General features: G+C 43.8%; 1 pseudogene; it reads left to right on the top strand.

Moving 5' to 3' along the window:
* The first annotated feature begins 4,494 nt into the window (after positions 1-4,494).
* LOC118363861 (D-2-hydroxyglutarate dehydrogenase, mitochondrial-like) lies at positions 4,495-8,950 on the top strand (annotated as a pseudogene).
* Positions 8,951-11,162: the final 2,212 nt, after the last annotated feature.

Genomic DNA, 11,162 nt, shown 5'->3' with positions numbered 1-11,162 from the left:
GCATGCAATGAAAAAAACAAAGAATAAAAGAGAATACAATTTTTTTCACTCTGATTTTTGTCAAGTCATACTGCATAACACAGTATAAACACTAAGCACTCCTACATCTTGAAAGTATTGGATAGATGTACAGGGAGATATAGGTGTAATATGTTGGCCTGGGGGTAGGTTTATTTTAATTTTACTAGGCAAGTCAGTTAAGAACAAATTCTTATTTTCAATGATGGCCTAGGAACAGTGGGTTAACTGCCTGTTCAGGGGTAGAACGACAGATTTGTACCTTGTCAGCTCGGGGATTCGAACTTGCAACCTTTCGGTTACTAGTCCAACGCTCTAACCACTAGGCTACCCTGCCGCCCAATGACAGTCGTAAATACCTCTTCCCCCTTTTTCCTCTCTCTACCCTACTGAGGTTACATTTGCAAAACCCTTGGTTAACATAGAGATTCTGGGAACATCAGAAGGTGGGGGAAATTAACTATATTCTGGTAATCCGATCAATTGAACATATGCGGTGGTACTTAATGAATATGATGTCAGTTCGGTTGTCATCTGAGACATTCTCATCAATGATAAGATAACATAAACTCTACAGTGGAAAGTCTGCACATCAGAGTTATCGGATTCACATGGAATTGTTGTTCAATTTAAATGTTTGAATATGAAATTATTCGTGATGAAATGAAATGTGATTTTAGCTTCTAAAATGTGAGATTTGGGTTTTCATTCTGCTCAATCAGTGGCCCGCCCCTGTGAAGGGACATGGGCTATAAAACTTTTCAAACACGCCCTCCTCTCCCTTCCTAATATAAGCCCTTGACGACAATATAACTATCTGTTCCGAGGACGTGAGGACGACGGTCCTATGTCAGAATGGTTCAGATAATAACTACAGAACGAAGCCAACATCAGCGTGAGCTTTGGTGTAGAATGGTATGAACTTTGAACTCTTATTCACCTCCTAGCCGTTGAGTTAGCAATAGCCGCTGCAAACGAGGGTTAGGAAGGAAGAGACAGAGTATCCCGTCTATCACACAATGACGTTACTACAACGTATCCAATTGACAACCAGAGACATTCTTCAAAGGACTCGGTTGGGCAACACGGCCTTCCATCTACCGCCAACCTACCGAAGCGCAGCTCAGAGTAAATATTTATTGCATTTTCCTTTTCCATATGGGCAGTAATTTAGAATGCATCAGATACTGTATTTACGATGGCACAGCTTCTTCCCTTTGTTCCTCAGTCTTCCCGCTCCTTCACTCAAACCCAAGCTGTTCCGCCCGCTAGGGACGTTTTCCTTCATGACGTAATTTGTGACGTAATGACGTAATTTGTAATCAAGTTATGATTTAATTATGTGTATGTGTAATTCTGTGTGATTAGTTAGGTATTTAGTAAATAAATAATTCAACCCAATTTTGTATTGCTGAAGAATTTACAACTTTCAGATGAGACTGAATTAAGATGACGATTGATATTGACTGCTATTGATGTAAAATTTTACTAGGTCTTTAAGAGTTTATTCGGAAGGAAACAGCTCTATAAATATTACTTTGTGGTGCCCAACTCTCTAGTTAATTTCATTTACATGATTTGCTCAATCAGGTGATATTAATTACGGAGAAATTATTTTATAGAATAGCATGTCATATCACTTAATCCGCTAAAGACACGACAATGGCAAACATAGCCTATCAGAGGGAATGCTAGAGCATTCAGTGCTTATACTTCTACTTATATTACCTGTGCTTATACCGTTGCGATAGATAGAGAGAACTCTAAAACAAATCTCATGAGCTGTCATCCATCGTCACATGAACTTCTGTTGTCTGGGGTAATGCAGGTGTTGATGACCTCAAGAGACGACACATAATAGCACAATAAAATGCAGCAAGAATGGTTCTCCAATGTGGTTATGAGATGTCCTCCATAGAACTACATAATGCACTTAAATGGCCAACTTTCTAGAAAATGCTGAAGAAATATATATTAATTTTCATAAAATATACTGAAAGACCAACCGCTATATACAGTGCCTTGCGAAAGTATTCGGCCCCCTTGAACTTTGCGACCTTTTGCCACATTTCAGGCTTAAAACATAAAGATATAAAACTGTATTTTTTTGTGAAGAATCAACAACAAGTGGGACACAATCATGAAGTGGAACGACATTTATTGGATATTTCAAACTTTTTTAACAAATCAAAAACTGAAAAATTGGGTTTGGTGTAAAAAGTGCCATGGCCATGCAGAACATAACCTAATCCACACTCTTTTACTTCCAAAGGCCATGGGAACCTTGTTAGGTTAAATGACATGGACTCCATCACGTACCAGGAGATTTTTAGGTCAAAACTTGTGCCAGGAGGCTAAAACTGGGTCGTTGTTGAATCTTCCAGCTGGACAACGATCCAAAGAATACCTCCAAATCCACACGAAAATGGTTCACTGACCATAGAATCAAGCTTTTGCAGTGGCCATCCCAGTCCACCGACATAAACTCCATTGAAAACCTGTGGGGTGAGCTGAAGAGGAAAGTCCACAAGCAAGGACCAAGGACTCTGAAGGATCTGGAGAGGGTTTGTATAGAGGAATGGTCTCAAATCCCTTCCCTTCATACGTGTTCTCCCACCTCATCAAACATTACAGGAGATGACTCAGAGCTGTAATCTTGGCCAAGGGAGGGTGTGTTCTCCCACCTCATCAAACATTACAGGAGATGCCTCAGAGCTGTAATCTTGGCAAAGGGAGGGTGTGTTCTCCCACCTCATCAAACATTACAGGAGATGACTCAGAGCTGTTATCTTGGCCAAGGGAGGGTGTGTTCTCCCACCTCATCAAACATTACAGGAGATGACTCAGAGCTGTAATCTTGGCAAAGGGAGGGTGTGTTCTCCCACCTCATCAAACATTACAGGAGATGACTCAGAGCTGTTATCTTGGCAAAGGGAGGGTGTGTTCTCCCACCTCATCAAACATTACAGGAGATGACTCAGAGCTGTTATCTTGGCCAAGGAAGGGTGTGTTCTCCCACCTCATCAAACATTACAGGAGATGACTCAGAGCTGTTCTCTTGGCAAAGGGAGGGTGTGTTCTCCCACCTCATCAAACATTACAGGAGATGACTCAGAGCTGTTATCTTGGCAAAGGGAGGGTGTGTTCTCCCACCTCATCAAACATTACAGGAGATGACTCAGAGCTGTTATCTTGGCAAAGGGAGGGTGTGTTCTCCCACCTCATCAAACATTACAGGAGATGACTCAGAGCTGTTATCTTGGCAAAGGGAGGGTGTGTTCTCCCACCTCATCAAACATTACAGGAGATGACTCAGAGCTGTTATCTTGGCAAAGGGAGGGTGTGTTCTCCCACCTCATCAAACATTACAGGAGATGACTCAGAGCTGTTATCTTGGCAAAGGGAGGGTGTGTTCTCCCACCTCATCAAACATTACAGGAGATGACTCAGAGCTGTTATCTTGGCAAAAGGAGGGTGTGTTCTCCCATCTCATCAAACATTACAGGAGATGACTCAGAGCTGGTATCTTGGCCAAGGAAGGGTGTGTTCTCCCACCTCATCAAACATTACAGGAGATGACTCAGAGCTGTTCTCTTGGCAAAGGGAGGGTGTGTTCTCCCACCTCATCAAACATTACAGGAGATGACTCAGAGCTGTTATCTTGGCAAAGGGAGGGTGTGTTCTCCCACCTCATCAAACATTACAGGAGATGACTCAGAGCTGTTATCTTGGCAAAGGGAGGGTGTGTTCTCCCACCTCATCAAACATTACAGGAGATGACTCAGAGCTGTTATCTTGGCAAAGGGAGGGTGTGTTCTCCCACCTCATCAAACATTACAGGAGATGACTCAGAGCTGTTATCTTGGCCAAGGGAGGGTGTGTTCTCCCACCTCATCAAACATTACAGGAGATGACTCAGAGCTGTTATCTTGGCAAAGGTAGGGTGTGTTCTCCCACCTCATCAAACATTACAGGAGATGACTCAGAGCTGTTATCTTGGCAAAGGGAGGGTGTGTTCTCCCACCTCATCAAACATTACAGGAGATGACTCAGAGCTGTTATCTTGGCCAAGGGAGGGTGTGTTCTCCCACCTCATCAACCATTACAGGAGATGACTCAGAGCTGTTATCTTGGCAAAGGGAGGGTGTGTTCTCCCACCTCATCAAACATTACAGGAGATGACTCAGAGCTGTTATCTTGGCAAAGGGAGGGTGCTCAAAGTACTTAGGGCAATGGAACATTATTAACATTGTGGGAGGTAGGCAACCCAATCGTCTCTGCCGAGGGAGATTCATTTATTATCAAATTCAGAAGATGAACTGCTGTTATACCCAGAAATCATTCATAGACCAGTGGCCATTGAAATGTTATATAATACGTAAAAATATTATTCTTTATTCTAAAGTTTGAGGAGAGTTTTTATCCGATATAAGCTTTTATTGTGAAGGTTCAAAAGCAGAAATAATATTTTTGTGTTGCACCTCCTCAGAACTGTGTTTTCAGCAAAAGGGTCCTGACCTCCCACTAGTTTTTATTACAAGGTTCCTAACTATCTGTCCTTGATGTAAACAATTGATTGACCAACAATCTTGACGTTGTAGCTTCATCTGCCCTTGCACTTAGTGACAGCTATGTTTGCGACATTATACGACACGAATAGAGACACTTGCATCCAACCACGTTCCCAGATTGGTTGGTAGCAGACGTTATACAAAGTAATGTTAGCTAGCTATAGCCACATCTTGTATTTTTCAGTGGTTGACTTGTAACGTTAGTAGCTAACTAGTTAGCTAATAATAGCCCATGTCATAACAAGTCTGATCTAAAGTTGCAGTGCTGTTGTATTCAAGGAAAACGTCGGCCATCTAATGACAATGGTGCACATTCTTAGAAGCTAAGAAAAGCACAAACGCGACTGAACTACAGTGACAGGTACAGTATGTTAACGAAAGTAGGTTAACAAGGGGAAGCATTGCATTGTTGCATGGCACTAGCTTACTGGTGTGTATGTGTGTTTTAACCATTAGATTGTGGTTAGATTTACACAATTCGATTGTGTAGTTATATGATTGGTGTTACTTCTGCAGGAATACTTTGTCAAACTTAAAGTCAGTGGATGTAAAACATCCAAATAATACACTTTGCAATTTAACTAAGTATCCCTCCCCATCCACTCTAGGCATCCGCTCTCTCCCCAGCCATGGCTGGTCTCCCCCACAGAAGGTTGCGTCTGAGGACTGCTCTCAGGTGGCTGAGTCCACTCAGCACTGCCTCACCTCCAGCCGTGGTCAGAACTTTACCCCCAGGCTTTAGCAGCGGCCTGCTCCAGACACCCAGGCCCGGGTCTTGTGGCGTCCGCTGTCGGGAGCTCCATGCTGGGGGAGAGAGACCCACCCCGTCCCCCGCAGCTGCCCCAGAGAGGAGGCCTTTCTCCAGGGTAACTTCAGAGGACCTGGCCTTCTTTAGCAAGATAATACCAGACAGGACCATCACTGACCCAGATATACTGGAGGCCAGTAATGTGGACTGGCTCAAGTCTGTGAGAAAGAAAGGTAGTGAGTGAGTGAGAGAAACAAATAGTACAAACAAATATGAAAATGTATGCACTCATTACTGTAAGTCGCTGTGGATAAGAGTGTCTGCTAAATAACTCAAATGTAGAAAGATAGGTCAGAGGAGGGAGATTGTGCGGGAAAGAGCTTGCTACCTTTGTCTCCTCCTTAGGGTTGTTAGGAACTGTTTATGTACTTGTTATTGTTGTATTGAGTTGATGTGTTGATCTCCTCTCTCTGTCTGTGCAGGTTTCAGTGAGGTTCTGCTGAGGCCCCAGACTACAGAGGAAGTTTCTCAGATCCTTGGGTATTATTCTCCAGTCTTCTAGTGTATGAAGCCAGGTTTCCTCTACTGTTGCAGTGTTACATGACTGGTAGCAGGCAGTGTAACTGTGTTCTAATGTTGTGTTGTGTTTCTCCTGTAGGTACTGTAACAGTCGTAACCTGGCAGTGAGTCCTCAGGGTGGTAACACAGGGCTGGTGGGAGGCAGTGTTCCTGTCTATGAGGAGATCATCCTCTCTACCGCTCTCATGAACAACATCCTCAACTTCGACTCTGTCTCCGGTCAGTATCGTCTGTAATTCTAGGGTAACTGTCAGTATTCACTGGTCAGTTACGCGTCGAATTTCCTGTTCCAATTCTCAAAGTTTTGCCCTAGTGTTTTACAGTCCAATCCAGTTGAGCCTCTCTCTCTCTCTCTCTTCCTCTCCCGCTAGGTATTCGGTCGTGCCAAACAGGTTGTGTGTTGGAGAGCCTGTCTCTTTACCTAGAGTACAGGAACTACATCATGCCTCTGGACCTGGGGGCAAAGGGAAGCTGCCATATAGGAAGCAACGTGGCCACTAACGCTGGAGGGCTGAGGCTGCTACGCTATGGTAGTTAGGACAGTATTAGGACTAAAGGCGGTCAGTAGGGGTGGGGGGGGGCTATGCCTGTTGAAATTCAACTAACTATAAAGGACAGCACCAATACTCTGTGTGTGTATTTGTGTGTAGGTGCTAGCAGACGGAAGGGTCCTGGACTGCCTAGCCACCCTGAGGAAGGACAACACAGGATATTACCTCAAACAGCTGTTCATCGGGTCAGAGGGCACGCTGGGGGTCATCACCGCGGTAACCATCCTGTGTCCACGGAAACATAAAGCCGTCAACGTGTCCTTCCTGGGTAGGTGTGACCTGATCTCATGACCCCTTCTGACCATGTAACTGGTGATCATCTGATGTCACATATGCATCCTCCTTTTGACTTATTCATGTTTACACACTCTGACGCAGTCCAATATATGATGCATGTAATGTGTTTCTTCTGTGAGATGATCGTCATGACAATTTATTGTGATGTGTGTGTGTCCAGGCTGTGAGAGCTTTGAGAAGCTGCTGCAGACTTTCCAGCGGTGTAGAGGCATGCTGGGAGAGATCCTCTCAGCCTTTGAGTTCCTGGACAGAGAGTGTATGAGACTACTGAACACACACCTCAAACTGGCTAACCCCATCACAGGTACACGCACACACACACACACACACACACACAGATTTTCTAATGCTTTTGAACTGAACTTTCTAGTAATTGTTAGTTTGACTAAATCTAACTCTGATTGGTTCAAAGCCACTTATCTATTTCCTGCTTTGTTCTGCAGATTGTCCGTTCTACGTCGTCATAGAAACGTCCGGCTCTAACCCCACCCACGATGAGGAGAAGTTGCACCAGTTTCCGGAGGAGGCCATGACATCATCCCAAGTTATCGACGGGACCGTAGCAACGGAGGAGGCCAAAATCAAGGTGACTTTCATTTATAAATATGTTGATATCAAACTGACAAATAGAAGAGAATCATTAAAAATAATGATAAAACATTGGAGGATGCAAGACATGTTGCCTCATTGTGTTTTCTGTGTGTATGTGTTCCTGTGTGTATGTGTTCCTGTATGTATGTGTTCCTGTGTGTATGTGTTCCTGTGTGTGTTCCTGTATGTGTTCCTGTGTGTGTTCCTGTGTGTGTTCCTGTATGTGTTACTGTGTGGTGTGTGTTTTGGCTCTCTGGTCATTGCGCGAGCGGGTAACAGAGGCTTTAACTCATGATGGTTTCACATATAAATACGACATCTCACTTCCTGTAGAACGGATCTACCAGTTGGTCACAGATATGAGAGAACACCTGAGAGACAGAGCCAAGAGTGTGGTGGGATACGGACACGTTGGTAAGACTATCTGTGTGTGTGTGTGGTTCTGTTTCTTTTTGTTTGTCTAATTTATTTGGAATACTACAATATCTCACATAAGTGTGTGTGACTGTCTAACTGTGTGTGTGTGTATGCGTGCCTGACTCTGTGTGTGTGTGTCCTCTCCTCCCACCAGGTGATGGTAACCTCCACCTGAACATCACCTCTCCTACCAAAGACCCCGACCTCCTGGCCTCCATCAAACCCTTTGTCTATGAGTGGACGGCCCGTTTCCAGGGCAGCATCAGCGCAGAGCACGGCCTGGGCCTGAAAAAGAGGAACTATATTTACTACAGTAAAGCCAGCCTGGCTGTCGCTCTGATGGGGAACATTAAAACCATGTTAGACCACAAAGGCATTCTCAACCCTTATAAGACCCTGCCTGATGACCTGCAATGACCATATTGCTCCTTACCTGATTAACTTAATTCACCCTAACACCTGACCTGACCTCGACTCAAATCTCGTAAGAAACTACCAGATGACCTTTCACCCTTCACGACCATACCCAATGAACTCAACTAACCCTGACCCAAACCCCCCTCCAGACTACAGACTCCTGACCACCTCCACTGCTGACTCCAGGGTTAACAAGAAATGTCTTACTTTTTTTTGCATAAGAAGTGTTTTGTGAATCTAGGCCCAGGTCTCTGGTAGAGTGTTATTGTTGTGTAAAGGTACTGTAAGGCTTGTCTAGGCTAGGATTCAATCTGATCTCACTTTGTCAGCAGTACACGTTTTAAAGTCAATATTTCCGAGTTCAGAGATCACGTTCACAGTATACCCTGCATATGTCTGCTCAATCGGAAATGACCTTTAGGTGGTGCATTGTCCAAATCTGCGATCGGATTGAATCCCGGCCCTAGTGAACTATCTCTGATACTCAACTCTACCCTGCACTGATGAGGCCCCAGTAGACCAGTCTGATAACCGTGGCCATAGTTCTCTCATTGTACAAGTGTCTGTAATCAGTTTGTTATTTACCACCAGAATTGAAGACAGCAGATGGTGTTTGGTAACAGTGCAGATATTGTTTTATTACATGTAATAAAAAATGTACAGCAACAAAATAAACTCATTTTGTGAATGAATACGGATTCTCTACAACTAGATGTACGGTTGGTTCTTTTTATGTAAATAATTGTGCCTGCTCATTTTCCAAAAGGGACTCATAGATGCCCAATTACAAACTGACCCCTAACCCCTACACTATATACTTGTGTAGGTCTGAAAGGATTGGAGTGGTATAAACAATATGGTGGTAGCTCCACCTTGCCCTCTGATGTTTAAAGCTCAGTGGAGTTTTCCTTTTTCGATCTTGTTCTGAGGGGAGAATAGATGTGATTGGTTGGATGTTGGCAGTTTGCAGCTACAGGTGAATGGCAAATAAAGAAAGGCTTGTTAGGTGGTAAAACATGCTTTATTCCAACTTTTTTTTTAAAGGGCAGGTAGCTTAGTGGTTAGTGTTGGACTAGTAACATATTTTTTTTAATCAGTTAAGAACAAATTCTTATTGACAATGACGGCACACACCGGCCAAACCCGGTCTGTTGTGACACATCTAGCACTGAGATGCCGTGCCTTAGACCACTGCAGTAGAGGGTGTACCAAATTAGTTTCGACACACAAGGTCACTGGTTCGAATCCCAGTGTGGTTTCAGTTCACTAGCCCAACATACTTACCCAATCACCATTCCCAAATCTGTCATTCTGACAGACTTTATATATGTGCTGTAAAAAGACTGATGGCTCCCCCTAGTGGCGCAATGGACTAGGTACAGGGACCAGAAGGTCACCTTCTGATCTTGTTGATGCCCTGATGTTCACATCTCAGTGTAGATGTTTTCTAACCCCATTCATATTTCTTGCTTTAACGTAACCAATCACATTTGTTAGCTGCCCTCCGAATAAGGGCTGTATTAATTCCCTATTGTGGTAGATCCAAGTTAAATGTAAAGGTAATTTCCGATTGAGCCGAAATATGCAGCGTTTAACGCATTGTCTTACTTCGGATAGGGAGACGATTCGGCATGCACTGATATTGGTTGAGGGACGAGCGTCGCCGAAGGAGTGAATACAGTCTCCGAGTTTACCGTGAATAGTCTCCGAGAACTCAGGGACGTTGCCTTTAAATTTCAATCGAGCTAACACATGGATCTTCCGCGATACGGATCTAACCCAGCCCCTAGAAATACACCAATCTACCCTTAAAACACATTTTCTCTCCTGACCTCCTTAAGTAGGTAGAAGTTGCCCGATACAGGGTCTGATATGTCATCCCCGTCGTGGTTAAGGTTAGGATGTAATAATAATAATAATAATATATGCCATTTAGCAGACGCTTTTATCCAAAGCGACTTACAGTCATGTGTGCATACATTCTACGTATGGGTGGTCCCGGGGATCGAACCCACTACCCTGGCGTTACAAGCGCCATGCTCTACCAACTGAGCTACAGAAGGACCATGTGATGTGGGTAGTATGGTAATCTGATTATAGCTCTGTGGTTAGGGGAAACTTCTACCTGGAACGTTAATTGAGCGACACCTGGGTTGCCTCACTACCAGTGTGAAAACCTATTACAAAGACATGTATTTTCCAGACAGCTCCTTACAAATGTAAGGTCAATCTAATCAAAGCAGTTACACATCCGATCCCCAAAACGAGCAATGTGTTTTTCAGCTAACCAGGCCACTGCAGATCGGATTTAATCCTGGCCGTGTCCTGTAAAACATTCTCTCAAAAGGAACGAGTCTGTTTCCTATGCATTGGCGATCCCGTTCACTAATCCTGATCAGGTAAGGTCCTGGGGGGAGCAGAATCATAAACTTGCCTGACACTCCTGCAATTCCGTTTCCAGGCATAAGTGGTCACTTAGGGCCTATGGATCCCCCCCAGAAAAGGAAACTCAGCCGGGTCTCAACTTATTATTGAGAGTAAGAATAGAAGAATATACCAGCTGCAATTTAAAAATGTGGTTGTGCAACAGCAGTTTCTCTTATGTCAGTCACTCAATTAACGATGTCAGCTAACAGTGTTTAGATTGGTAGCTAGTCTAGCCGGCGATCTAAACTTGGCCAAATACCGAGGGCACATGCACAGGGTCCCTGACCTCCAAGGGGGCACCATTGGTTTTGTTAAGTCATTCTCACTCATGTCACATTAACATGACATGTCATTTCAATGTGTAGAATTACAGGAAATTAGCTTTAGAACTGCAAAAATATCTCCACCCCATGGCAAAATGTGTCAAATGTGTTCATGTTTACGTTTTTCTTCTGCCCCAAAACCTCTGAGGTTCAATGCAGCCGTTTTTATGTCAATATCAAATACTTTCTGGGTAACACTTAAGGCATACTATGGGATTTTTGC

This window comes from Oncorhynchus keta, chromosome 30 (genome assembly GCF_023373465.1).
Source record: "Oncorhynchus keta strain PuntledgeMale-10-30-2019 chromosome 30, Oket_V2, whole genome shotgun sequence".
In the NCBI taxonomy this organism is placed as follows: domain Eukaryota; kingdom Metazoa; phylum Chordata; class Actinopteri; order Salmoniformes; family Salmonidae; genus Oncorhynchus; species Oncorhynchus keta.
This window is presented reverse-complemented; position numbering and strand designations above follow the sequence as displayed.